At 39.0% G+C, this 25559-nt stretch overlaps 1 protein-coding gene and 1 long non-coding RNA gene across 5 annotated transcripts in view; one reads left to right on the forward strand and one right to left on the reverse strand.

Annotated features, from left to right (window-relative positions):
* The window catches only part of LOC104865613 (suppressor of cytokine signaling 2), a 246540-nt gene that overhangs the window by 123742 nt on the left and 97239 nt on the right, over positions 1 to 25559 (forward strand). The window lies entirely within an intron of this gene.
* On the reverse strand, positions 205 to 24015 carry LOC117286152. Its single transcript, XR_004517295.1, has 3 exons — positions 23808 to 24015; positions 3688 to 3914; positions 205 to 1199 (listed from the first exon to the last, which is right to left on the reverse strand). It is a non-coding gene; the product is annotated as an uncharacterized LOC117286152 (long non-coding RNA).

Here is a 25559-nt window from a genome sequence, read left to right on the forward strand (position 1 = left end):
TTGCTGCTTTGTGTCCTCAGCATCTGGAACAGTACTTGACCTATAGCTGGTGCCCAGTAAAATATAGCTGAATGTATGAATGAGTAAACCATGCAGAACCTGGGAGAAAAAGGATATCTGTTTGGGCTTCTAAAACAAAATACCGTAAACCAGATAGCCAATAAACAACAAATATTTATTTATCACAGTTCTAGAGGCTGGAAAGTGTAAGAGGCACTTAGCATATTTGATGTCCGGTGAGGGCCTGTGTCCTGTTTCATAGATGGTAGCTGTTCTGCTGTGTCTTCGTGTAGTGGAAGAGTCAAGGCAGGTCTCTGAGGCTGCTTTTATACAGGCATTGACAACTGTGCCCTCGTGATCTAATCACCTCTCAGTGTCCCTACCACTAACACTGTCACACTAGTGATTAGACTTTAACCTATGAAGTTTGGGGGACGTAAATATTCATACCATGGCTAGGATTTAGCAGAGTGGAGAAAAGACAATAGTGCAGGCAAGGTAGAGAGAAAAAGAAGCAGAAAGTATATGATACTTTCACAGGTCATCTGCTTCAACTCCTTGACATTGATTGTTCTCACTGGAATCCTTCAAATCATCCTCTGAACAACCGTTGTATATGACAGACACAGTAATTGGGCTTTCACAAGGTGTCATTCATTTTTGAGTGGCTTAGCTGGATCATGCCTGGTAGCACTGGAGAACTTGCCACTTGTGAAAAAATATTCTGCAGTGTCCCTTTTGTTTGATTTTGCTGCAGTTCATATTTCCAACTGGAACATCCAGCTTTTTTTGCCTTAATCTGTAGAAATTACACACAAATTTCTCAAAACATAGTGACTTAAAACATTCACAGATTATTTCTCACAGTTTTTTTTATATGTTGAATGGGCTCTGCTGACCGGTTGTTCAGTTGTATGTGGTGTCAGCTGGTGTCACTAATATAGCAGACACTTTCTAAGTTCAGCTGGCGCGGGAGTGCCCATGAAAGTTTCACATGTCTCACGTTGGCTGGAGACTCGAGCCCCTTGGTTCTCTTCTGCAGTGTCTCCTTTCCTCTAGTATATAGACCAGCTTTCTTATTTCATGGTATCTGGGTTCCAAATATGAGATATGAAAGCTGCTGTTTGTCTTGCAGCCTAGATCTGGAACTGAACACATGACTTCCATCTCACTCTTGGTCAGTGAGTCAGAAAGCCAGCCTGAAATCAAAAGGAAGGAGATGAATTCCACTTATTGATGGGATAAATGGCATGGACATGCAGGGGTGGGAGGAGGTATTAGCGGTGAAGCTTGCAGACAATCTGCCTTGGCGCACCTAGGTATTCGTTAGTATTGTTTAAGTGAGAGGCAGGTATTATTAGTAAGGGGTTCAGCCTTTGAGTATTATTTGAACCCTTTAAATTTGAATTGTAAATTACTTATTGTGAAAACTACTGGGAACATTTTGGGTGTAACTGAGCAGCAGCCAAAAATGATCTTTGCTCATGAGGTTTGTGTTTTCTGCTTTACTTCCCACTTAGGTTGTGTTGGACCTACTACTCCTCTGGTTTGAATAGACACTGGAATAAAAATTAAAAGGAATGTGAAGGGTGATACTAGAGTCTTTTCTGATCCTCATGGCAATTTAGAGTAAGTGATTCCATGACTAGGGCATCTAAGCATAGAAAAGAAGCAAAAAGGAAGGGCCGAGAAGTAAAAGAAACAGCCTAAGTTGGAACTGTTATCGTGATGTTATCAGATGGTGCAGGGAAGCTTGAACTACTCAACTTGCATCTTCTTTGTCCGTCTAGATTCTTTGATTCTTTATTTATTTTTATTTTTTGTACAGGGATTGAGCTTAGTCAGAGCCTTTGCATTGAGCTACAACCCTGGGCCTTTTAAAATTTTGAGGCAGGGTCTTGCTAAGTTGCCCAGGCTGGACTCAATCTTATGATTCCCCTACCTCACCATCCCAGAGTGCTGGGATTATAGGTGTACACCACAGCCAGCTGGATTCTGTTCTGGACCCCTACAATTTATTTCTCATACAGCAGCCAGAGTGATCTTTTAAAAATATAAATCAGATCATGTTATTCCCCAGGTTAAAATACTCCAGTTGAATTTTGATTGTTTTTAATAACAAAATTAGCTCCCACTATTGCCTCTTCACCTGCCTGTCATGTTTTTTTTTTTTTTTTTTTTTTTTTTTTTTTTTTTTTTTTTTTTTTTTTTTTTTTTTTTTTTTTTTTTTTTTTTTTTTTTTTTTTTTTTTTTTTTTTTTTTTTTTTTTTTTTTTTTTTTCTGTACTGGGAATCAAACTCAGGACCTTGAGCTTACGAGGCACGTAGCAGAACCACTGAGCTAAATCCCTGGCCCCTGCTTCTCATGTTGTAACCACATTTATTTCTTTCTATCTCTTCAGCCCTTTAAGGTCATTCTGCCAGGTTCACCCCATCGTAGGGTCTTTGTACTTATGATTCCCTCTGTCTGGAGCTCGGTGCTCTTAGATCTCTCATTAGTTCTTTAGTCCAAGTCCCTGCCCAAATAACCTGAGAGAGATTTTTCCTAACCTGTTACAGGAGTACACTCAGCCCTTGATATCCTGCTTCATGATGTACTCATTTGTTGTTTTTCACTCGTTCCTGGAGCGCCTGCTCTGTAAAGACTGCCTCAGCTTCACATCTCCCTTGTGTTCCCAGTGTATCAATGATTGAAAGGCCCGAAGAGTCATACTAAGCAGGCCAGAGAAACCACTGGCGACATGAAATTAGAGTGTGAGATAGTTCAATAGACAATAAAAGATTGCTCAGTTGTTGAAAATCAGTTCAGAATTTTTGATCCAGAAGTATTTTAGTTGTAGGAAATTTTGAAAAGTGGGAAATTCTTGGAATTATGAACATAGATAAATGCAAGTCTGGTTTTCAAGAGCGAGGGACATGGATTTAAAAGCTAGAATAGGAGCTCTATGCTACTTGTAGACTAAGTTCTAGAATGGATTATTAAAAGGGTGGTTTGTGAGGGTTCATACAGTGGCAGAGTGGGGCACCCTTAACAAAAAAAGGCCCGGAGAAATGAATCGTCTTCTTTTAGGTCACCGCTGAGTTTGGTGGCAGAACTGAGATGAGAGTAAAGAACTCCTGATTCCACACTAGTGTTCTTTCTTCTCCAACAGTGTTTTCAGTCGGAAATGTAAGAGTGCTTCACATTGAATGTGAAATAGAAATCTTTGTGTGTTTTCATTATTTTGAAGGTAAGCTTAAGAAAAAAGTCACTTTTGAGAACAGTCTCTCAGATGGGGCACATTGACCATCAGAGGTCAAGGGCCTATTCTCAGTGGCCCAAGGGGTTTAATCCTTCCACCCCCTTAAAAAAGATCTTCACCCTACTGTAGGCTTAGCAACCTCACAGCATGGTTTTTCTCCATTTGATTAACTCAGTGCTTTGTGCCCTTTAATACATGTGAGCTGTCTAATACAGAAGCTTCTGTCTAATACGGTTGAGCAGTGGAAATATTGACTTTTTCAAATTGATGTACGCCGAAGTGTAACGTACACCTTGGGTTTCAGAGACTTAGTATGAAAGAAGAATTTTGAGTATCTGTTGTAACGATAATGTTTCTGATATGTTGGGTTAAATAACATGCAATATCGAAGTTCACTTCATCTGGGATTTCTTTTAAAATGTGGCCAGTAGAACATTTTAACTTACATGCATGACGTGGACTCCCTAGAACCGGAAGCTTCTTTCGGGAGGAAAGATGGAAGGACACGCTGAGTGGCATTGTACGCGGGAGGCCTCAGGACCGCGTCTGCACCATGCGGACAGCTCTCATTCTCAAAGAGGATCCTTCCTGTTCTGCTTGTTGGTTCTCCCTCCACCACCTTCCTCTCTTTGGTGGAAACATGACCACATCTGTGAGCTCTGTATCTGTAAGGCTGGAAGAGAAGGGCAAAGGGCATTCCCTGCTGTAGCCATCGTTTTCTCCGGAAAATCATTAGTCCCTTCCCATTCAGTGAGCTGAAACGGCCGCAGGGCCACTCCTTGCTGCGGGAAGCTGCAAAGCGAGCGTGAGCTCTTTGAGACCCAAGAATGGGGATGGCGCAGAAAGCAGGCGTTTGAGAGGGCAGCTGTATTAGTCAAAAGAACAGAATCTTCCGCAGCAAGTCGTAGGTGTGACCAGGGACACCATTCCCAAGTCACCTATCAGTATTTTGGAGTCAAAAGAGAGTATCGTTTAGTCTCTTTATTTTTAACATTTTTTTCACCAGATGCGCTTAGCTGCCACTGATGATTGTTACCTAGGTTGAGTTGTATTAAACACTTCTTTCATTTTAGACATGAGAATACAAGACCAAAGAAGTTAATGTCTTTGATTTCTATGTAAATTAAAAAGAGGGTAGGCCGGGCGTGGTGGCGCATGCCTGTAATCCCAGCACTCGGGAGGCTGAGGCAGGAGGATCGCTGTGAGTTCGAGACCAGCCTGAGCTACATAGTGAGTACCAGGTCAGTCTCACTACGTAGTGAGACCCTGTCTCAAAAAACCAAAAAAAAAAAAAGATAGGCGTTAAGAGTTCTTGTTTTGCTCATTTTTACATTTCTAACTTCATCAGCAAAGAAAAGCATATTGGTTTTCTTTTTAGCTATTTGAAAATGATATGAACATAATGATTCTTATCTGTCACCAGAATATGTCACAAGAATGTTGCTAAACAAATACAAATGTTAGAAGTTCCAAACAAGCATTTATTATAGAGGAACCCACATGTGAGAAGAGATCAAAACAAGAGGACAGACTGCTGTCATATAGGACGTAAAAGTCTAGCTGGCAAATCTGAGTATTAGAAATTCTTGTGAAAAATTTTAAAAAATATTTAACAATGATGAGATTTTGAACAGTATTTAATGTCAGCACATATGAGTTGATAGTATAGTTAGGTTTTCCAAACTTTTTTTTTGTACCAGGAATTGAACTCAGGACGTTGCACTTGCCAGGCAAGCGCAGTTCCGAACTCTTTTTGACTTGGAACCTCTTTGATGGTAATAGACTCTTACTGGCCCCTTGTGAGCTTCTTAATCTATTCATTCATTTTCTTTGGTCTCTGCTAAGTAATTTCAGGTAGAAAAATTATTTACAATAGGTCATTGTTACTCATCAAAATTCTGTATTTTTGTTAGACTTCTGTATTAACTTTCCTATGGGTAGGACAAAATAGTCAACAGCCACAATTTAAAGGAGGAGAGGTTTAATTTGGCTCACACTTTCTTCTATTTTTAATTTACAGAGGAATCAAAGACATTAACTTCTCCAGTCTTGTTTTTCTCTTTTCTAAAATGAAAACTTTCCTGTGCAGCCTAGGAGATTCCATGGTTTGTTGGCTCCGAGGCAGGAACGTTGTGGCAGAAGGGCATGGCAAGCAAAGCTGCTCGATTCATGGGAGCCAGGAAGCAGAGCAGGGGAACAGTGGCAGAGAGGAAGGAGCCAGGGACCAGGCATAGACCCCACACCCGTGCCTCTGTGACCCACCTAGACACGCCTAAAAGGGTGCTTTACCAATCTCCTGAGCAGATCCCAAAGCCAGTGAAGTTTATACTTCACCTTAACTGCTACCTCCCACCCCTGTCAACTTCATACCTGAGCACATCTCTTTAAACTATGCATCATTTCCAAATAAAGATAATAGGACGTTTGTAATTCCACGTAACATAATATAACTATCTGCATGCAAGTGGAAAGGTATCAGTCCTTTTGCCAGAGTCTCAACTCAGAAGTTCCAGTATTTTTCCAAAGTCCAAGTGGAAGTCTCTTCTGAGATTCAAGGCAAACTCTTAAATAAACAGAGTAATGTCAGTCTTCCAACTTTAACATGGAATTATCTGTTTAGGTCTTTTTCTCTCTACATAAATCTTAGTTTGTCACCATTTACAAAACAAATAACTGTATTTTGGTTGGAATTGAGTTAAATCTAAAGATAAAATTGAGAATAGCTGACATCCTGGCATTGTTGAGTATCTTTCCATTTCTTTAGTTCTTCTTTGATTTTTTTCATAAGATTTTAAAATTTTCTCATGTATCTATCACGTACATATTTTGTTGGATTTATATCTGAATATCTTCTGGGAGTGTTAATGTAAATGATAATGTGTTTTCAATTCAAATTCCACTCATTCATTGCTGGAATATAGGAAAGCAGTTAACTTTTTGGCATATTAACCCTTTATCCTGAACTTTGCCGTCAGCACCTATTTGTTCAGGAGTTTTTTGTGGATTTTGGATGTGTTGCATAAACACTCATGTTATCTGTGAGCAGAGGATTGTAGCTCCTCTTCCTCTATTTGTATATCTTTCATTTTTCCTTTTCTTTTTTTTTCATTGAGTTTATTGGTACATTTTAGGTATACAGTACAGTTTCATTCATCATTAGGATCTTGTACCTTTGCATGATGTATCTTGGTTCCTACATTTTCTCCACACCTCTGCTCATTTCCTTTTCTTGTCTCTCCTGTCAGCTGGGACTTTCAGTACAGCGTTGAAAAGCAATAGCGAGAGGAAGCATCCTTGGCAGGTTCCTGATCTTAGTGCGAGAAGTTAATTTTTTTTACTACTTAGTTATGACATTAACTGTAGGTATTTTGTAGATGTTCATCATTAAAGCAAGCAGCCTCCCTTCTCTTCCTAGTTTGCTGAGAGTTTTATGGTGAAGGGGTGTTTGATTTTGCCAAATCCTTTTTCTGTACCTAGTGATAAGAACATGTGATTTTTCTTACTTAGCCTGTTAATGTGATGGATGACATTAGCTTATTTTATGTGTTGAACTAGTGTTGCATACGTGGGATGAATCCCACCTGGTCGTGGTATACAATTCTTTTTATACAGTGTTTGATTTGATTTGTTAATATTTTGTTGAGAACTTCTGCATCAGTGTTCATAAGGGAAATTGGCCCATAGTTTTTTTTTCGTAATGTCTTTGGTTTTGGTATTAGGGTTGATGCTAACCTCATAAAATGAGTTAGGAGGTATCCCTACTGCTTGGTCTTCTAGAGGAGAGTGTAGAGAATTGGTATCATTTCATTCCTAAGGTTTTGGTACAATTCACCAGTTAAGTCATTCAGACTTTGTGTTTTCTGTTATTAATATTGTGTAAGCTTTCCACATATACAACAAAATGCCCACGGAAAGCAATTTAAAGGGGGAAAGTTGATTTCGGCTCGTGATTTCAGAAGTATCAGTGCATATAATCTGGCTTTATTGCTTTTAGGCCTGTGGCAAGCCAGAAACATCATGGCAAAAGCATGGCAAAAGAAAGCTGCTTACTTCACGGCAGCCAGGGACAAGATAAACTCTGCTAGGGACACCTTCAGTGATAGTCCTTGAGTTAGGTTCTCCCACCTCCCAGTGATGCCATCTGATTATGAGTCCATTAACAGATTAATCAGTGGATGAGGTTAGAGCCCATATGATATAATCACTTTCCTAAAGATCCCCTCTCTGAAATTTCTGCATTGGAAACCATCCCTGTAAAACATGAGCTTTTGTGGGACATTTTAAAATCAAACCTTAACAAATATGTTATTTAGTATTAATGCATGGAAGGTTATTGAATATTGATTCAGTTTTCTCAAATCTGCAGGCCCATGTTTATGTTCTGTTTTCCCATATGAATTTTGCCAAATTGTGCCTTTCAACAAATGTTCATTTTATAGAAACTGCAAAACTTGTGGGCATAGAATTGTTCATATTGTTTCTTTATTACTCATTTTTTTTCCTTCAGTAGTGGGAGTTGAATGTAGAGCTTCACATGTCAGGCAAGTGCTCTTCCACTGAACTGTATATCCTTAGCTCTTCCTTCTTTTAACTTTTGAAACAGCCTGGGCTAGCCTGAACTCTTGATCTTCTTGACTTGCTCTCCTATGTGGCACTACTACACCTAGAAAATGATTGCATCTGCTTTTCAAATTCCACTTTTTAGGCTGGGTATGGTAGCTCACGCCTGTAATCCCAGCACTCGGGAGGCTGAGGCAGGAGGATTGCTGTGAGTTCGAGACCAGTGTGGGCTACATAGTGAGTTCCAGGTCAGTCTTAACTACATAGTGAGACCCTGTCTCGAAAAACAAATTTCCCCTTTTTTTTTTTTTTTTTTTTGTGAGGCAGCCAGGCTGGGAATGCAACCCAGGACCTCATGCATGCTAGGTAGTCATTCCACCACTGAGCCACACTCCTAACTCCATTTATTATCCCTTTAATGTCCACAGGATCTGACCATAGCGATTTGTGTCCTCTACTCTCCTTTATTCTATGTTAGCCTGTGTAGAGACTTGTTGATTTTATTGATCTTTTCAAAGAATTGAGCTTTTTATTTTGTTGACCTTTGTATTGGTATGTATGTATGTATACATACTGGGGATTAAACTGAGTGTTCCATGTGGTAGGCAAGTACTCTACCCCTAAGCTTTATTCCCAGACTTTTAAGATTTTTTTTTTTTTTTTTTTTTTTTTTTTTTTTTGTGCTGGGGATCGAATGTATGTCCTTGCGCTTGTGAAGCAGGCGGCAGAAACACTGAGCTAAATCCCCAGCCTTTAAAGTTTTCTTTTGAGACAGGATTTTGGTAAGTTGACCAGCCTGGCTTTGAACTTGTAATCCTCTTGCCTCAGGGTCCCAAATTGCTGCAATTACAGTCATAAACCACTTCACCTGGCTAAATTTTACTAATTGCTGCTCTAATTTGTATTATTTTCTTATGATTACTTTGGGTTTCATTTGCTTTTCTTTTTAGAATTTCCTTACAAAAAAGCTTAGGATTTGGCTTTAGATCTTTCATCTTTTCTGATATTTGCATCCAGTGCTGTACATTTCCCTCTAAGAACTTCCTTTGCTACATACCACAAATCTTGCTAAGTTGTTTCCCATTTTCATTTAGTTAAAAATATTTTAAAATTTCTCTTGTGAATTTTCCTTTGGCATGTATGTTATTTATAAGTGTGTCATTTAATCTCCAAGTGTTTTTGAATTTTCTAGGTATCTGTCTATTTTAGCTTCTTAGTTTAATTCCATTGTGGTCTGACAGTAGACTTCATATAATTTCATTCTTTAAAATTTATTAGGGCATGTTTATGGCTCAAAATGTATCTTGGTGAGTATTCCATATGAACTTGAGGTGAATGTATATTGTTGCTTAATGAAGTAGTCTACAGATGCTGATTTCAACTCATTAATGATGTTCTTGAATTTGACTGTCCTTACTGATTCTTTTTGCCTGCTAGAAATGTTCATCACTGATAGAGAGGTGTTAAGTCTCTAAATATAATAGTGGATTTTTCTATTTTTCCTTATAGTTTTTATCTCACATATTTTAATGTTCTTTTTTGTCACAGAAACATAATGGGTTATTATTGTATCATCTTGGAGGATACACCATTTTATCAATGATGTTATGTCCTTATTTATTCCTGATAATTGTCCTTGCTCTGTAGTCTTCTGTTTGAAATTACTGTAGCTATTGCCATTTTCTTTTAATTAGTGTTAGCATGGTACATTTTTCAAAATACATTTTCATCTCTATTTATCTTGTGTTTAAATTGGATTTCTTGCAGACAACGTGTAGTTGGGCTTTATTTTTTGACCCACTTTGACTATCTGTCTTATAATTGATGTATTTAGACCACTGTCATTTAAGGTAGATTCTGATATAATTGGATTTCTGCCACATTTATTACTGTGTCCTATTTCTTGTCCTTGTTTTTAGTTTTAGTTTTGTTTTGTATCTCTTTTTATGTTCCACACTACTTTTAGATGTTTGCAAAATCTGCAGCTCTAATTGTTTTTGTGGCTCATGAACTGCCAGAGAATAAATATCTGTATAATGACTTTATCAATTTTGTTAGGTCTATTTACAACTATGTATTATTTATTTGAGATAATAATTTTATTTTTACATTCAGCTATTTGTTTTTTTCAGATCTTTCTATATTATTGGGCCAGGCATTACTAGAACATCTAGCATCTTCAATCTGAAAAATCTTATTTAGATTAATAAATGTATAGATTACAATGCATAATGTACAACAGTTTATCATTTTTTTCTTACTCTTTTTCATTATGACTCTTACCAGGTGAAATTCCAGTTTTAGTAACAGGAAGGAACAAGTGGTAATTTGTGAATTATAAAATTCAATAATAATAGTTTATTAGACTAATAAACAAGACAGTGTACTATAGCATAGTAGTTAAAAGAAAGGAACAGAGCTGTTATCGAAGACATCAAAGACAGCAGAAGGCATATTGTAACTGAAAGAGGCATCTTTAGTATTTGGTTGTGTCAGTTTCACAATAACTCAAGCAGGAACCTTCCCAGTAATTACCAACTATGCTCAGATTTTTGAAAGATCCTTATTTTGTGATTGCATCTTTCAGCAACAACTCTTACTGTCTTGTTATGCAATTTGCCTTATTTTTAATACTCAGGTAGAATAAACTTTCAGGCTGTGCAATAGAAAAGATTATCCTGATTGAGCATTTTATGGTGCTTTCATTTGTTTTGCTGTTGAGCAACAAGGGTTCAAGACAGGTGAATTCTTCCCAGGTGTGCTACTGAATAACTGAACAGATCCCTGGGGTCTCTTCAGTCGTAACACCAGTGACTTTGTATTCTTGCTGTCTCTTTTTCCATGCACAGCTCCCTTTGGTTGTTCTGCAAAAAGTGGAATCAGCTGTTTAGTTGTGGAATGACTCCATAGTTACAGTGGGGCTGAGGAGAAGGAAGCAGTTTCTCCAAAGAGTGAATCTCTGAGTTTTGCTAGGTTTGCTAATTGGGTATTAGAAGCTGTCATTATCCAGGAGACGCACAACATTTCTGCACTGATTTGCCTTGCTACCATTTCATCATGAGATGGAATCATTCCTCTTGGTACATAACTTCCCTGTGTAAAAATAAATGGTCATGCTTTATGAGGGGTCTAGCAGCTGGAGTTGTGAAGACTCAATTGGGCACTGATGACCTCTTCCTGAGGTTATGTGAGCAGAAGGGTTATGGGAGTTGTTTTTTGGCCTAGTGCAGTGATGGCAAACCTTTTAGAGCTTTCATTGATAACAAACAGCCCACTGCAGCACGCATGCCATAGCATAGGTTCACCACTACTCATGGGTAGTGTCCATTCCTCAGCTCAGCAACAGGCGCCCAGGAGAGCTGGGCCGGGAGGAGAGACAGGAGCCAAAGCTGCCATGTTCTGACACATAAGACAGGTGTATTCAGCTTTGTATTAATGGCATTCAGTAAGTCTCAAGGACTTAATGCAGCTTCTAGATGGGTCTGCATTCATCTAGGCATTTTCAGGGGAGGAACTTTTTGACAATACTTTGTCAAAAAAAGTACTAGGAAGTACTTTTTGACAATACTCTGTACTCCCCAGTGGCAGACTTGGTGCTGTTCACCTAAGCTTTTCTTTGACACAAAGTTTGTTTTTCTCCTTGTTTGTCTCCCCTCTGGACCATAAACCCTTGAAGACAGGGATACTCTCTTATCACTCTGAATATTCAATGCCTTGTACATACTTTGTGTTCCATAACTGCATATCAAATAAATGAAATAGTGATGTTCAGCTTCTTTCTTGCACATGGGACTCCATCCCTTCCTTGGAAAAATATATACCACAAATATTATCAGTTATCCACACTTGATAATCAGAACTAAAGAAACATGGTAGCCTAAATATGGTTAGATTTGAAATATAAAGGCATTTATAAAGTAGATAAGAATACATAAACTTAACCAGAGTTGCGCAAGACATGTAGGAAGAATACTTCAAACTTAATTGAGGCATATAAAAAGAATTGGGGCATATAAAAGAACCCCTAAATCAGTAACATACTATGTTTATTAGTAAGAAGATTCAATACAGTGAATACATCATTGTCTCTTTTGTCCATATTATTTTAAAATTTAATGCAATTCCAACATAATTTGCAATGTAATTTTTCTTCTATCTAAACATTTGGGCTAGTCATTTTAAAAATTCAGGTTATCAAGCATCATCTCATAATCAATTTCAGTGTATTTCCACAGCAAAACAGGCTAATAGTAACACTACATAAAGACCAGAAATTAGCTCACATTAGCTCAGGTCAAATTTTGCCACAAAATGAATTTTAACTTCATGGTGCAAATCAAACAAAGAAACACCCCCTTTGTTTAGAGCTTTTTGATTTCAGAATTTCTGGTTAAGTATTATTAGTTCTTTAATTGATACATGACATTTCAATCAATTATGAAGGGTATAAGTATTGATTATAATCATTTAGGGAAAAAAGTATAACATTAAATCCCAATTTAATAGCAAATTTATTTATTTATTGTTGAAGACTACTGTTAAAAACTAAAGAATATATAAAAGTAGTAGTATAAAATATATACTCATTTATTTATACTCTTTTCTCTTGATCTTTGTAAGCATGCCACCATTAGCAGAAACTAAAGAAGTTTTAGAGATTAAACTATGTGAAAATTAACCTTTTACAATAAATAGCACCAAAAATAAAGTAAAAAATTAGTATCAGTGTTGAAAAAAATATTGACCACATATATAGCTGCCAAAGGGTTCTTGCCCATAATTTATAAAGATCTCCTATAGGTTAGTAAACAAAACATGAATTCTCCAGCACAAAAATAGACCAGTATAGGAAAGGTGAGTTTGCAAGAGAAGCAACACAAAAGGCTGGCAATAGTCAACTACTGGTATGACAGCTGTTACTAGCAGCTACCATTTTCTGGGATTGCCAGGCCCTGGGCAAAAGACTTTACATCTAATGCTTAAGAAAATACTGGGACAGGTGCAGTTATTTACATTTTTCAAAAGGGAACAGCTCAATTTAAGGAGTTAAGGCAGCTTGTCCTAGATTACATATTTAGAGCACTGTTGCAGCCCAGGGCTGTCTGCCACCAAAACTCTTGTTCTTGGTACAGCACTCACTTAGTAGATCACTATACTTAGGAAAATACAATCAAGGCAACCAGAAGTAACCATTTGTTTTGTCTATTAGGTTTTGACTGAATTGGCAAAAATGTAAAGAGAATACTCAGCTAGTGAAGGTCAGGGTGTGAAGCCTGCAGTCTCATATACTATTGGGGGAGTATTAGCTTAGGTATGGTATTTCTGGAAGGTGCTGTGTATCAAAATTTGACAATATGTACACATTTTGAGATAGAGCTTCTACTTCTAAGAATTTGCCTGAAAGGACTAATTAGACAAGTACTTGTAAGTAAAAGAGATGTTCATTTCACTATTGTTTATAAAAGCAAAAGGCTGAAATGAAATTGTTCAGTGAACTGTTTGTTATATCAGTTGTGGGAGAATTGAAGATACAGAGCTATATTAATTAATTTTTAAATAGTGTCCCCTATTTCCAATTGTGTGGAAAAATAAAGCAGTTTGTATAGCACTACATTTGACACAGCCTTATACAGTATTTGAAAATCTCCAAGTGTTTATACAGGCATAATATACTGAGAAAAAAATCTCTGGAGGAGGTTGTGGAACGCAGTGTTGACAGTGGTATATAGAACTGATTTATCTTCATTTGTATTTTTCCTGCAGTATCTATTGACTTATTTTTACTGTATACTATGTACTATATAAGTATACTATAGTTGAAAAAAGTATTTTAAAACATAATTTTTTCAGACTGATGGAACATCCAAACCTGAAGGTAAGGTACAAAATTTGGTGATGTCATCAAGATCTGTATGTTTTCTTTGCTTTTGTCAGGGAGCGTTTAGGGGACTTCCTATATTTATATGTTATTCTTTGAGAGTAGTTGACACTGGCATGAACTCATACATACACATTATTTCCTGGATGTTTTTCCAAGAATTGCTGGGTTCCTTTTTCACTGATTGTGCCTAAAGTAATATTTTGCCAGCTATTTGATTTACAAATCCAGGCAATGTGAACGTTATGTGAGCAAACTTCCTGGTACATATAAGAAAATCCTATTCATGTTGTCCAGCCATTAGATCAGTAAGGTCAGGTTCCCTTACTAGATCGACAACTTTCTTAATTACAAATGAAAGTTTTAAAAGCTGTCTGAGCAAAAATAGCTGAGGAGACCTGCCTGTGGAACCATCTGGTTTAGAAAAAAATGACTTCTGATGGAGAGCCATGCATTTTGAGAACCTTAAAAGGCTTGATAAAACCTATAGAATTTATTACAAAAACAGTGACGTTCAGTGTTTTATATGACCTGTGAGCAATTTACACAGTGACTATCATTCTGATTATTTAAAGAACGCTTTCTAAATGACAAGAAGTGTGGAGTAATTAATGGTGTGTATTTTGATGGTGCCTCTGAAGATTTGGATGCAGATCTGAGTTCCATTTGACTGAACTGATAGCTTTAGAAATAGATTTCTACATAGTGTGCAGATAAAAAAGGAAAATACTCATTGTGAAAGTGCTGGTTTTAGATAATTCTAAAGGCCAGGATAACATGACAGCTGCAGAGAAAATGGTTAGTAATGGGCTGTTAAGAGATAGTATCTTAATGCAGTGGTTATTTTGAATTATCTTTAAAATGGTTTATTGATCTGTCCTGTTTTGACATTCTCTTTTGAAGGTGTACGAGTTATGTCGCTAGTGTTTGGATAGTGGAAGGATTACAAGTAAGAGGGTGCATGGGAAGTCAGACAGCCCTTGGTTACAACTTAACTACTTTTTAAACTGTGACAAATTTGAGTCTTTAAGTTTCAGTATCTTCCCTGCAAAAATCCTCTCTTGAACTTGCTGGGCTGCTCTTAAACTTGTCCTCCTGTCTCTGCCTCCCAAATTAGGATAGTAGGTATGTGTTATCACACATGGCTGAGATAATTTTTTAGAAAAGAATTTAACAGTTTCTGTCACATTTTGAATGCTCAATAAGTAGTTGCTCTTACATATAGTCTCTTAGAAGAGTTTTATGGTAGTATATGGCGTAAAGAATGTGTGGTATATTATTTAAAAGTCCTAGATATATACCCTAGTTCTGTCCCTTAATAATTCCTTAATCCTGGCCAGATGACTTCTTCTCAGAGCCTTAATTTTCTTCTCCATGAAGTGGTGTCAGTAATCCTCACCTTGTTGCAAGTTGTGAGGATTAGAGGAAGGTATTAAGTTCCACGCCAGGATCAAAGTAGCTATTCAACAAATGGTTACTAGCAGTATTGCTGTCAGGCCAAGGAATATCAAAAAACATCTTAAAACTTTTTGTATTTTCTCTTAAGTTTTTCACATTTCATTATAATTCTTTAAGAAAGGAGATAAGTGTCATGTAGTAGTCATACAGAAACATATTGGATTACTGCATTTAGCACGCACGAGTCAGCCCCTGACCACATCAGTGGAGAGGGATGTGTACTAGGGCCTGGCTATGGGTGCTTGTTAGAGACCAGTCTCTGAGGAAGAGGCTCAAAGGGCAGTGGCTTCATGTTTCCCAGTTGTCCCTCTTACTGAATACGTACAGGCCTCTGACCCCGTGCTGGCCAGCTGAGCAGCCAGCTCTCTGGAATAGCCCTGGAAGTACCCAGTGCCAGGTAGATTTCGTGATGCTGTGGTTCCAGACCCCCCCTTTCTTCCACTCACTGCACTGTACAGTGTGCTTTGTCTTTGCACACTGTCGTGCTTGATGTGATACGTTGGTTTGTCTGCCCTCCCTCCTTCCCCTCCACCCACCCATCCATCCATCTTCTAGGTACTAAATATAGCAGCAAACAAACAGATAGAGACTGCCCTCGAACAGCTTACATTTTAGAGAATCAAAGCATTTCTAAATGTTCCCGTTAGCCTTTTAAGACAAGAATGCAAGTTTTGAGTTTCTGATTATTTTCATTCAATAGATGAGGAAATGGAGTTATTTTGAGATTAAGTGACCTACCTACCTAACAGTGTCATGAATAGAATCCGCTCTTATTTTAGCATCCTTTCACCCAGCACACTCTGCTTTCTGTTCTAACTATGTTTTCCATCATTGAAACATTTTCACACTGTTTTTCTTAAGGTCTCAGTCACAGGTAACTAATGGAATTTGAAAGAAGGTTGCAGGGGTTCAGGTGACCTGCCGGAAGCCTTCACACCTTCCCATTGACCTTTGGATGAGATCTGAAATCCAGAATGGCGCCTCACTGCCCCGCACTGCTACCTACCTTCCCACCTGCCTCCTGGGACCTCTCCCTCATGTCCTCTGTCTTCTAGAAATGCTGGCCTTCTTTCTTTACCTCCAAGGCACCAGCTGTGGCCCTGTGTCTCCGCCATTTGCTCTGGCTGAATGTTCCTCCCCCAAGCCAGTCCCACTGGACTCAGATCTTGGCTCTCATGCCCCATCTGAGGCGAGGCCTTCCTTGTTCCAGCCAAGGTCAGGGCTTGTGTCATATGTGCTCTCTCACAGCGCCTGTGCTGGGTGGTCATAGCGCACTTGTCACGACCCATGGATTGTTGACTGCCTGCTGTATGGCTAGAGGAGGGGAAGCTCCTCCTCATCCTGTTCGTACTACTGTTCCCCAGTCGGTGCCGGGCGTCCTGTCAGCTCTCCAAAATATGTGAATAAGTGAATGAGAGCAGCTCTCCCAGCGTGAAACCCATAGCAGCGCAAGGAAGTTTAAGTGCTTATGGTTTGTTCTGTTTCACCTCCCTCTAGGATGCGATTTTAGCAGTGAAGGCGGCTTATGCAGGTTTCTAATCTGGTACTTTAATAAAGAACAAGAAAAGGGCCGGGGATTTAGCTCAGTTGATGCTGCTCCTTGCTTCACAAGTGCAAGGACCCAAGTTCCATCCCCAGTACCAAAAAGAAAAAAAAAAAAAAACAAGAAAACAAAACAAGTTTTTACGACTCTTTCCAGTTAGACTGTGAACAACTGATAGTCATTTGCCAGACTTATTTATGGATAGATCCTCAAAGACAGTGTACTGTTGCCTGATCATAGTAGCTGTTGAGTAAGTGTTGGATGAATGTGTGATGTGTGATATACTTCTGCCTTTGACGTTTTGTTCTAAATGCTGATATGAGAAATGGGAACCATACGATTTATGGAAATAATACTAGACCTAGAACCAGAGAGGGCTTGGTTTTATATGTATTTAAGACTAATTCTGCCTAACAAGCGAATTTGTTGGGAGGGGTGATGTATAGATCGTATATTCAGAGTCTGTCCCCAAAACGTATACACACTTCAGGCAAAGAAAACTCATGTAAATATTTTAATATGGAATTTATTGAGACACCATGAGATTAATACAAGTTACCTTTGGCCTCTACAGTTACAAGAGATGCTCAGAGTGGTGGCCCTTCACTTCCGGACATTTATTAGGACGGCATGCTGCTGCATGGGTGACTTTGGCCAAAGTGTGCACTGAAATTGCTCCACGTGCATTTTCACTTTCTTCTGTAAGGGCTGGCCATGTAGTGGGTTTTCTGAGATGTGCAGCATCCTTTAGGGTCCCCCATAGAGAGAAGTCTGCAGGTGTTAAGTCAGGAGAACATGCGCTCACTTATACGAGTTTTTCTTTCCTGAAGAGTATATACATTTTTTTGGTGGACTTTGTATAAAGTGCTTATTAGGTGCCAGGTACGTGTATCAGTTCATTGTGACCTTTTAGCTTCCCTTTTCTGCCTTTCTTCCTTTATTAATCCCCCAAATACTCTGGGGAAATATAGTGCATAAATCATTCAAATCAAGAAAGAGAACCTGAGGGCAGAATTGTAGCAGTAGGTTATCAAAGCAAAAGTGCACTTAGATGCTTAAACTTCACTACTACATTGTGTAGGAAATGGGATAATGTGCCTATTATTCTTCTCCACAGTGAGCCCATTACTAGAAAAGAGGGACCAAAATGATTTCTGAGCCTTTAGGTTCAAGCTTTCTGCTTTAACCACCACCATTTATGTTTTTCTCTTACAAATATCACTTAACTACAGCCCTTTGTCCAGTTATTTCTTTTACTCCTTCTATTCTTTTCTCTTCATAAATTCTCTCTTCTGTTTGTCAGTGTCACTGCATATAGGTATGATATAGGGCGTGTTAAGTGTTGGCAGACACACCAAGTTCCTGGAGCTCCACATTTGATTTCTTTTCTAAAGTGACTAGGAGTAGGCCAGTTATTCTCTAGTTGCCCACCACCCGCTCCCGATCTGATTCTGACAGAGATCAGAGAAGGGTGACCAGTTTTTTCTTCTCTTCTGAGAATTCAGCAAGAGCAAATAGTTTCAAACTAAAGCGTGAGAGACTTAGGATCCACCATCAGGATCTGTGTAAGCTTTGTGCCAGGCTCACCATGGTTAAACACTTGGAGTAATTTTACAACCCCATTAGTTTAGGTGATACAATAAGTTTTATAGACTTTGTTACATAGTGCAAAATATGCAAGACACTGGACATACGAAAACAGCTCCTCAAGGAACTTGGAGTCTGGTAGGGAAGGAAGACAGACACATGAAAAATACATGGTGCCATCTGACGGGGCACCACACGTGTCATGTACACAAGGGATGCAGGAGGCCGTGAGAGCTACTTAGGCTGGGGCAGTGGAGGGAGGTGCATTGTGAAGCTTGCTGTGTGAACAAGGCCAGAGAGGGGATGGAAAGGACTCGCGGCCCAGCACGGTGTGTGCAAAGATCTCCAAGTGCGTGGGTACTGCCGTGTCGTCACGAGTGAAGCTGTTGTGAAGACTGGCAGTGCCAGCGTAGAAATCTCTTTGGAGTTTCAGAAATAAAAAGAAAACCCCTTTATCTGCTTAGGATAGTTGGGGAGATATTTTGCTGGAGGCAGAGGCACATACTGTATGTGTCAGATATGCCCATTAGATTGTGTTAAGAGAAAGAACTTAGCTTTGCACATCACTGATCCCTATATAGGAGGTACAAGTTTCAAGTCACCTGATTGAGAGGGTCTGTCGTGTGGAACTTGTCCCACTTGGTGAAACAAATGCCATCACAAACAGCAGTACCAGTCCAGTGTCATTCTTTCTCTGTGCGAAGGAAGGATGGTTCTTTTGAAGCAGTGACTCAACACAGTATTAAAAGCAAAACAAAACAAAACATAGAGGTCACTGCACCTGGTCCCCCTTGGCTGCCTGGGGGTGAATGGAGCCCTGGATATTGTGTACCTTTAAATCATCCGTGGCCTATTTCCCAGCCTTCTCAGCCCAGGGAACCGGGAGTTGGTTTATAGTTCTGAGAATCCCAGCAAGACTGCTGTGCTTGCAGGCCTATGCTTTTTATGGAACAGGGAATGCTGTTTAGGGAATTTAGGCAGCTGGAACCTGCCGCATTAGCAGTTTGGATGGAGGTAGAATTTGGGGGTGAGAAAATATAGCTCATTATATGAACTCGTTTGGGTGTTCAGGTGGCTGGCAGGGGAGGGCATGAGAGTGTTCTGTAGGCAAGCAGGACTTTCATAAACAGCTCCCTCTCTGTTCATTTTGACTGTGAGAGCTGCATTTAACTAGGCTGACCACGTGGCCTGTTTTGAAAAGGGCAGTCATGTTCTGCTGCTGCTTCATAGCTGTTTTTGTTAGTTGGAGCAAAACAACAGCGCTGCTCTTTTAAAAATTTTTTTGCAGGGTCAGAGGAAAAAGGGCTGGCGGAAGAATGGGGTGGGGAGGAGAGCAGAGAGGAGGGGCCGAAAGTGTCAGACGGTGGGGACCAGGCCCCGAAGGAGCCCCTGTGGCCTCAGGCATGCCTGGAACTCTCCCTTTTTGAAGCCTGTTGAGGATCTCATCCTAATTTAACCTTCTGTGGAATGAATGCTTCCATGAGATGCCCTTGCTGGATCTCCAGCTTCCTAAAGAAGGGAGCTGTGAAGTGGGCCCTCCAGAGAACGTTGGCGGGCTGCAGAGACGTAGTGACGGGTCTCAGAAATCCTTGCCTTAGGGGATCATGCTCAGTTCCTTACCCCATCCTCCTTAGTTTAGGGTCAAACTAAAACCGATGTCATCCTAACCTGGGGTTAAATCTTTTTTTGTGCATTAAGTGTCAACTTCCGGTTTTATCTTCATAAACAATGGAAATCCCACTTTGCAGAAAATCACCAAAGATAACAGGGACCAGATTCAAACAGGGTAAAAATCATTAGTCTGTCAAAGTCTGACATTTAGAAAAGGAAGAAGAAAGAGAGGGAGGGAGGGAAGCAGGAGGACGGGAGGGGGAGGAAAGAGGAGGTAAAGGAAAGGGTAATTTTGTTTAAAAATATATCTTGAGGGGAAACAATCATTTAGGCTGCTGGTGGTTTCTGTCAATCTAATTTCCATTATTAGCAAAAGAGTGACTTTGAAATGATACAGGGAGCTTGGGAATAGAGTTAGATGTGTACATTTTCCCTCTTCTCACAGCAGACTCCACAGGTCTCTGACCCTGAAGAGATGCGAGAGTGGAAACGTTCTGATGGACTTTGGCAGTGGTCAGGGACCAGTGAGAATTGTGGTGCCACAATGGATGGGTGGATGGAAGGACGGGCAGCAGCTGTCCTGACGTCCAGAGGAGCCTGAGCTATGGTTAATGTAGCCTCTCCTTTTAAAAACTGTGTATCCCGCTTATTTCCAAGACAGATTTGAGATTGGTACCCAATATCTTAACAGGACGTATTAACAGTACATGTGTTATTCAAAGCCAATATAATGTATTATTTAGAGTTCATTAAATTATCCTGTTTTTAGGGTCAGCTGATGAGCTGTTTGCATGAACTACTGAGATTTATATTGGCACTGAAAGTTTTTTTAAAGAATAAAAAAGCTATTAAGATTAAGTATCATATAAATCTTTCTAGGAAAATATAATTGAAAGCATCAGGTCTCTTTCCTACTATAGGTGGTCTCTGTTAGCTTTGACAATGGCATTGAATTTTAAGAATCCATAAAAATAAAATGTTATGCTTTGAAATGGTGAAAAATATTCTGAAGGTAGTCTTCTATTTTTAAAAGTTATTCTCATTTTAAAAAAGAAAAACTTGAAATTATTTTTTATTTATTAAGAAAAAAAACCAGTGTGTACTTTTGAAATAATGCAAAACCCTGCATTTTTATAGGAAGCACATTAATAATCATTATGGGTCCTAGTAATTACAACTGTGCTTTTGGTCTACTGGAAATACCCTTTTTATTTTCTTCCTCACTACCAGGCACCTTCTTTAATTATGAGAGCTTTCATGAAAAGATTGGAATCATTTATTTTGGAGCCCTTAACTTCAGAAGACATTTACTGATTTTTCTAACATAAAACACAAACTTTCTTTCCTTCTTTCTTTCTTTCTTTTTTTTTTGTACCAGGATTGAACTAACAACCTTGCACTTGTGAGGCAGGCGAGGTGCTACTGAGCTAAATCTCTGGCCCCACAAACTTTCTTAACTTAGGAAACAAATCATAACTAAAAGGTTATTGGGGGACTTTGGCCAAAGAACAATATATAGAAAGGAGAATATATTTAATATTATGCACTTTTTAAATAGCAGGATATATGGATTTGGATTTTAAAATATTAATTAGCTCATTTATTCAGAAATGATTTGTAAAGTAGAGGGGATCCCCCAAAGCAAGGCCAGGTACTTGATACATATTTTAACTTTGATGGGAATAACTTTTTTTCCCCCCTCAACATTTAAATCCCAGTCTCTCTCTTTCTGTCCCACTTAATTGTGAGGAAATGTCAGAATTAAGTTACCAACTAGCTATGTATTCTGAAGGTTGTAAGGAATTCTGAAGGTTGTAAGCTATTCACATTTTTCTATTATATTAAGATTGTTTTTGTTTTCCAAAAAGTTTTGCAAGGGGATTGTTATATTTGTTAATTTTCCGTAATGCCATGGTTTACCAGAAGGTTGTTTTTAATAAAAACATTTTTTTTAAAAGCCAAGTTTGTCACCGTTTTTGTTTGCTATTATATTAATACATGGCAATAAGATTTTATTCTTAGAATATAAAAATCTGCTTCTGTGAAAACCATGTGCATGACATTAAGACAGTTAGAAAATGGAGCGGTCACACTGGATCATTCATAATCATTTTGAAATTCTCTGGTCATTTTCTAAGTAGCCAGCATTGACCAATATTGTCTGGCTAGTTATTTATTCTTATTATAGCAGTTTAGTTTTTTTTATAACTTGAGTTATTTTCTAGTAGAAGTATTATTTGTGATTTAAAAGTACACATTTGATAATTTTGTTGTAGAAAATGCCACCTGTTCAAAGCTGTTTGACTTTCATTTTTAAAACAACTTTGTAGTGGCTGGGCCCGACAGACTCCGGCTTTCTCTGTGGCCTGCCAGCAAAATAATTCTTGCAGCATTTTTCTTTGCTTTCTTATAAACACTTAACAATCATATTTGCTTTTCCTCAAGGCTGGCCATTAGAAAGCAATGAAGTCGCTATGAAATTGCCCTTTATTTTTCATACATCGGGAAGGAATGACAGATTTTGTGTATCCCCTGTGAGTTGTTAAAACAGAAACAGGGGCTGCTGTTCTCATGGAACTGTGTACTTGCCTCATTACCGACAAAATTATTTTGTTTGCATAGATAGCTTTAAAATGAGCTTTGTTGCTTTTAGACTTGGGAAAAGATCTTTAATTTTATTTTTGTTTACAGTATCGTGCTAATGTGCTTCTCCCCCATCTTGTGCTTCCAAGTTTGGGGTAAGCTTCGAATCCTTTTAGGAGTGCAGGTTATTTTCTGATTTACTAGAAAGCAGACAGGTAAAATAATGTCTAAAGATCTGCATCTCCCTATAAAGACTGTCAAGGGATAAAAAAAGTTAAAGGTGTGAATACAGTAAAAACTTTACTTCTGTAAAATCCCGATGCCTCATACGAAGCTTGGGTTCTTATTCCCAGCTACCAGAATGTCAGTATGAAAGAAGCCACACAATCGGAATACTCTGTGCTCGAGGCCCACTGCTCTTAGGATGTGTAGTTCTTTAGCTTGGTCTGAATTTACAAATTATGTAGTGCGTGATAAACTTTCAGACAGTTATAAACAAGGAGGCTGATTAAATATTACGAGTTTTTCTGATTCTGCTCGTGACTCTGGAAATGCAATTAAGTGGTTTTATTCTGTTCTTATAGCTGGTCAAAGTAATCAGATTTAGGAATAAAAATGCTATTTTTTTTTTTCAGCAAAATAAGGGGATTAAACCCTCTTCTAAGCTCTTTCCAGAGACGGGAATCTCTCCGAGTTTTTGCTGGGCACCATCTGCTTCGCCCTGCATGATCTCGGTTATCTGATTTGCAAGTCAATGTTGTGGAAAGTTCTCCACTGTAACGCGGAAAGCTCAGCCTCAGGTCCCTGCAGACGTCAGATACCCCAAGGCTCTCTTCCACCACCTCGAAAAGGAAAACCTTTGCAAAAGATGGCAAACTCTGCTTTCCCATCCGCCCCAGAGGAAAGGCTCGAGCTGTATTTGGCCGAGTAGGGTAATCCAATCTATTTTAATGCAAAGATTTTCCAAGAAGGCAGGAAACCGTCCAGGGGAAGGCTTTCAGGCATCTGCTGTTTCGTTTCCAGATCCCTTGTGTTAATGTTTCTAGGGAACCGGGCTCTTGCTTTTTTCTCGGAATCGCTTCTCTAGGAACTGGCGGGCGCTGTGGGGCTGTGCGAGCTGCAGATAAGCCAGCTGGTGTGCGCGGCCCGGCTCCGGGAGGAGCGCACCCGACTGTCCGCTCGGCTGGAAGCACTGTTTGTTTGCATTGTCCATTTTGGCCCGAGGGACGTCCTCGGCGCGTCCTCCCTGCCCTAGAACTGGGGAAACAACCCGACCCACCCTGAACCTGAGCGAAACGCGAGTCTTGTACAAACACTTGCATACCGGGAAAGCTGGCGTATCTTACCGACAGCTGCCGCACAGGTTCCCGGGAACTGTCCTGTGTGCCACGAGCCAGGCTTCTGTTTGCGAGGGGCCGACCGTGCTCCCAGAGTCAGGTGCTTGTGCCATCCAGGGTCATGGACAGGTTGTGTGCAGGCGGCGGCCCAGGCCTCTCTCCCATATTCAGCCCGGTCCAGACCAGGAGCCTCCTGGAGTCCTGCGGAGTTTCAAAGCCTGCCCTTATAAAATAGTTTCATTTTAGCATATTGTGTGCTGTTCCTGTTTAGACAGTTGTAATGCTAATAATTTGTGTTGCTGTGAGAATCATCTTGGGCACCTGATCTTAAAATGTTACGGATTCATGTGGCCTTCAGAGTAATAGTAACAACTAGGACTCTGGATAGTGCCGTATTTCAATTACTAAGTTGATGGAACTACAGAATTTGGGAGGTGAATGGCTTGTAGAGGTCATTTAGGTCAACTTTTCTATGAAATTCTAAGGGTCTTCTTTATATTTCTGGTCTCAATTGGAGACAACCAATTCCATTGCTGTAGGGCTTTAATTATTAGAATGGTATTCCTTACGTTAAATTTAATTCTCTGTATAATTGTTTTTTTCCTTTAAATAATAAAAGTCTAAAATTATTCTTTTTTTATGTTTTAGTCAGGGTGGTGCCTAGTAACTGTGACAAAAGAGTTCTGGTCCTATGTTCATTCACATTTGATCTCCAAATCTTTGCTTTATACTTTATTGATCTGAAATGCTTAGAAACGATGGCAGATTTTCTGATTTTAAGGTAATGAATAAGATTATGCAATAAAACTTTATACTGGCAAATTTTTTATTTAAAAAAATTTTGATGATTTTACAGATCCTTTTTGTTTGTTTGTTTCTGTATAATTGCTTTAGCTGAACAGACTCATATGTGCTCAATTTTGCTTTACTCCTGGTATTGGTTTTCTATTGCTACCATAACAAATTGCCATGAAAGTTAGTGGCCTACAGTGCTACCTCCTTATTTCCTCACTTTTCTGGGGTCCACAGTTCAGCTTCTCTGGGTTTCCTGCTGAGGCCTCACAAGGTAGCGGTAGGTCTGGACCCTTACCTGTAGGTCTTAGGAAATTATTCCCTTCTAAGTTCATTCACTGGTCACATTTAGTCTCATGTGGATGGGGACCTGTTTCCCTGCTAGCTGTTAGCCAGGGGCCTTCTAGAGGCTTTCTCCATGAAATCTCCATGCCTTCTTTTTCTGTTTTCTCTTCTGCCTTTGAAGGACTCATGTGATTACATTGAGCTCACTCAGGTATTCCAGTTTAACTCTCTCAATCAACTGATTAGTAACCATAATTACATCCAAAAAGTCCCTTCACAGTGGTAACCTAGTTAACTGCTTGATTGAATAAGCAGGGGATGGGACTTTTGGGGAGACATATATTTAAAGTTTGCTTATTACATTCCTTTAGGTACAGCTCTCCTGTGATGGTAGAGGCCATAATCATTTTAAACAGAGTTTAAGCATTTTAATTCTTAAATTTTTGCAAGGCTTAAAATTAAAATTCATACTTCAGGTAATGCCAAACATTGTCTATAAATAATTTTTAAAGGTTTAATAAAATGATAAACATTCATCTTAAGTTGCACTTTAAAAAACTCTAACTTCTCTCTTCCATTGTCTTCCCCAATTCTTCATAATAGAATTGCATTAGAGAGAAGTCAGTTTATAGTACCAAGGCTATCTAATAATAATAATAATAATAATAATGATGATGATGATGA

Source organism: Fukomys damarensis, unplaced genomic scaffold (assembly GCF_012274545.1).
Source record: "Fukomys damarensis isolate Sample0158 unplaced genomic scaffold, DMR_v1.0_HiC HiC_scaffold_15, whole genome shotgun sequence".
Taxonomy (NCBI): Eukaryota; Metazoa; Chordata; class Mammalia; order Rodentia; family Bathyergidae; genus Fukomys; species Fukomys damarensis.